Raw genomic sequence first — 3,527 nt, forward strand, 5'->3', positions numbered from 1 at the left:
TTAATTTGCATACAGCCGCTCTGATTGGCTGGTGGGCATGGCTTGGGGCATAGCAGAGGTGCGGTCAATTTGCATGTTTCTCTTTTATTAGATTAAATTATTATTTTTAATTTCAGAGAGGAATAGAGAGGGAGAGATAGAAACTTCAATGATAGAAAAACATCATCGACAGCTGCCTCCTGCACATCCCCCACCAGAGATTGAGTCCAAAACCAGGGCATGTGCCCTGACTGGGAATTGAACTGGTGACCTCCTGTTTCCTAGGTTGATGCTAAACCATTGAGCCACACAGGCCCAGCAGGTACTTTACATTATTGAAATATGTGTGTTATTGGTCAAAGAATCTACCTCCTGGCTATATGATAATTCCACGGAATGAAGACAAACTGCTGAGTTAGAACTTTAATAGATATTAATGGGTATTTAAAAGACCTAGATACTAAGAAAGCACAGGCCTTCTAGCACCAATCTAGATCACGGGTGGGGAACGTCCAGCCTGCGGGCCATATACGGCCCAAGAAATCATTTGGTCTGGCCCTGCCAAGGCATGAAGGGTGAGTTAATTAAATGTTTAATATATCAGGGTAATTTTTTTTTTAAATATATTTTATTGATTTTTTACAGAGAGGAAGGGAGAGGGATAGAGAGTTAGAAACATCGATGAGAGACTAAGAAAGCACAGGCCTTCTAGCACCAATCTAGATCACGGGTGGGGAACGTCCAGCCTGCGGGCCATATACGGCCCAAGAAATCATTTGGTCTGGCCCTGCCAAGGCATGAAGGGTGAGTTAATTAAATGTTTAATATAGCAGGGTAATTTTTAAGTTGACAATTTTGTATGGCCTGCAAATGATGTTATAAACATCCAAATGGTCTTTCGCAGAAAAAAGGTTCCCCATCCATGGCCTAAAGCATCAGGTAACTGCTGGAAAGGCCAGTACCGTCCTCTGAGATGCTTTCAGCTTTTACAATCACTACTCCACTGGAATTGCTAGACTGAGAACACTTTATTTCCTCCCTCCCTCACTCTTATAGAAGAACTGTTGACAAACTTATCTATAAAAGAACACAACTATAATCACCTCATATCAAAAAAATGTATAAAAAGCACATTTAAGATTTAAAGATATTTCTAGAAAGCAAAGTCTTTAGAGTACGCCATGAATTAAGTACTCACTTCAGTACTTAATTCAAAACACTATTATTCAAAACACTAATCTCATCACAGTCACTGGCTAGATTAGTTATAATTTCATATCTTCTACAGAGTAAAAAAAAAAAAAAATCCCCAAACTGGAGGAAACATCTAGAAAAATGTACGCTTCAAAGATACTCCCAAGCCGAAGCCAGTTTGGCTCAGTGGATAGAGCGTCGGCCTGCAGACTGAAAGGTCCCAGGTTCGATTCCAGTCAAGGGCATGTACCTGGGTTGTGGGCACATCCCCAGTAGGGGATGTGCAGGAGGCAGCTGATAGATGTTTCTCTCTCATCGATGTTTCTAACTCTCTATCTCTCTCCCTTCCTCTCTGTAAAAAATCAATAAAATATATTTTAAAAAAAAAGATACTCCCAATAACCTTAAGAGTATTAAAAATATTACGCTAGGTTGTGGGTTCAATCCTCAGTCAGGGCACATACAAGATTCAACCAGTGAATGCATAAATAAGTGAAACAACAAATCGATGTTTCTCTCTCCCCTCTCTCTCCTCTAAAAAAAGAATAAAATTCAAAATATTAATATCATACTATATTCCAACTACAACTATAAAGGGGTACATCCTAAATAGCAGTTTGCTAAATAAATCGGGGGCAGATTGTGAATCAAATTTTCCAAAACTCGATACAAATGGACCTAGATCTAATCTGGCTAAAGGACACCAGCTTAGTTATATTAGACTTTTTATGAAGACCTATATTTTCTGACAATTATGTTCATAATTTGGTGTTAAGTATAAAATAGTTACAAAAAAGACTGTCTTTTCCAAAGGGGCTTCAGAGAATAATATGTTGCAGAGTATGACTTTCCTCCCAATTCAGCAAGTCTTCTACTTACATATTCTTTTCCAGTTTCCCTTGGCACACACTTCAACCACTCAGCTATTTAAGGGAACTTCTGTATGTAGAATGCATAGCTCCTATTTTCCATAGTCAATCCCATTTATTGGCAAGGATTATTTAAAGCATTAACCATATGCAATAAAGCCAAGAGATTCAAGGGCGTTGGACACTGTCAGCCTGCCACACCACCAGCTGAGCACTGGAATCAAGATCAATTTCTGGAATCTTTCTAAAGGTCCCCAGAGTGGAACTCCAGGGAACCAGTGGTGGGTTGAACCACTTCCGGGCAGTGTAGGAAGGTAGGACCCTGCAATAAAGATAGTCATTTCTCAATTCCTTCTCTCATAACTCTCTCCCCACAAAAAAAAAAAAAAAAAAAAAAAAAAATTTTTTTTAATTAATATATATACTAAAGTTGTTTACCTTCTAGACCAGAGGGCATTACCTATCTCTCAGGCCTGCCATTTCCTGATAAATTCAGCTGGCTTTTTTTTGTTGTTCATTCAGTTTACATTTTTGTGACCTTATGGTTTTAAATAAATATCCAAAAGCATTTGGGTAATTATATTTGCAGCTTATGGTTAAGTAAGTTACAGCAAATATGTACAAGGTTTATGCAGAAGTGGAGATAAACTATGGAAAGTTATTTCTTTAAATCTCTGGATTAAGACTGGAAGGTAGTAGCAAGAACACTTCAGTATTTTAGAGTCCTGTTTTACGTGGCTTCATGGATTCACCAGGTGTTTCAAATCTATGATTTTTTTTCAGTGTTCCCATCTTTGTGACGTCCTGCTAATAATCTTAATGACAACTATATTGTGCTCACCCTCATTCCCAATGAACAATTAATGTATTTTTTAACATCATAGATTTTCATTGTTTTGCAAAGTATTTTTGATTTTGAAACCCATCTAATCTTCTAAAAAAAAAAATTATTCTCTCTCTTCCTTCTCCCTGCAAAGTTTTAAATCCTGCCGACTCCTCTTCTAGAACTCCAGAAGGAATTCCATTCCATCTCCAGAAAACACCTCGTTTACCTATCTGACCTACAGGGAAAAAAAAAAAATTCTGCCCAAGTATTCCGAGGGCTGGGAGAAAACGCCATCCGGCTAAGTCTCCCACAACCACTCCTCTTCACCATCTCTCGGTCCCCTCCCCATCCCGCATTCCTGGTGCGTCTGAACTTCTTGTCATCACCTTCCCGGCTCCACTGCCCCCACTTGCCGGCATCTGCTCTCATTTCCTCCTCCTCCCCCCCAAGTCCTGCCCGCAGCCCCGCACGCTGCCTGTTGCATAACGGCTCCCCCATTAGCGTCTCCCCGGAGCGGATCGTCAGGCCGGCTCCGCGAGCAGGGATGCCCCTTTCCGTCCAGCCCCTCCTCCTCCTCCTCCTCCTCCTCCTGCAACACGCCCAGCGGCTCCCTGAGACGGGGCTCCTCCGGGGATTCTCTCGCCGGGCGGGGCGGGAGG

At 41.0% G+C, this 3,527-nt stretch overlaps 1 protein-coding gene across 2 annotated transcripts in view; it reads right to left on the reverse strand.

The window, feature by feature from the left end:
• The window catches only part of PHLPP2 (PH domain and leucine rich repeat protein phosphatase 2), a 74,027-nt gene extending 71,639 nt beyond the window's left edge, over positions 1 to 2,388 (reverse strand). For both annotated transcript variants that reach the window (XM_014529155.1, XM_005881163.2), the window contains exon 1: positions 2,053 to 2,388. The gene's annotated coding sequence lies outside the window, so the exon portion shown is untranslated. The remainder of the gene's footprint in view (positions 1 to 2,052) is intronic.
• Positions 2,389 to 3,527: the final 1,139 nt, after the last annotated feature.

This window comes from Myotis brandtii, unplaced genomic scaffold, assembly GCF_000412655.1.
Source record: "Myotis brandtii unplaced genomic scaffold, ASM41265v1 scaffold670, whole genome shotgun sequence".
NCBI lineage: Eukaryota > Metazoa > Chordata > Mammalia > Chiroptera > Vespertilionidae > Myotis > Myotis brandtii.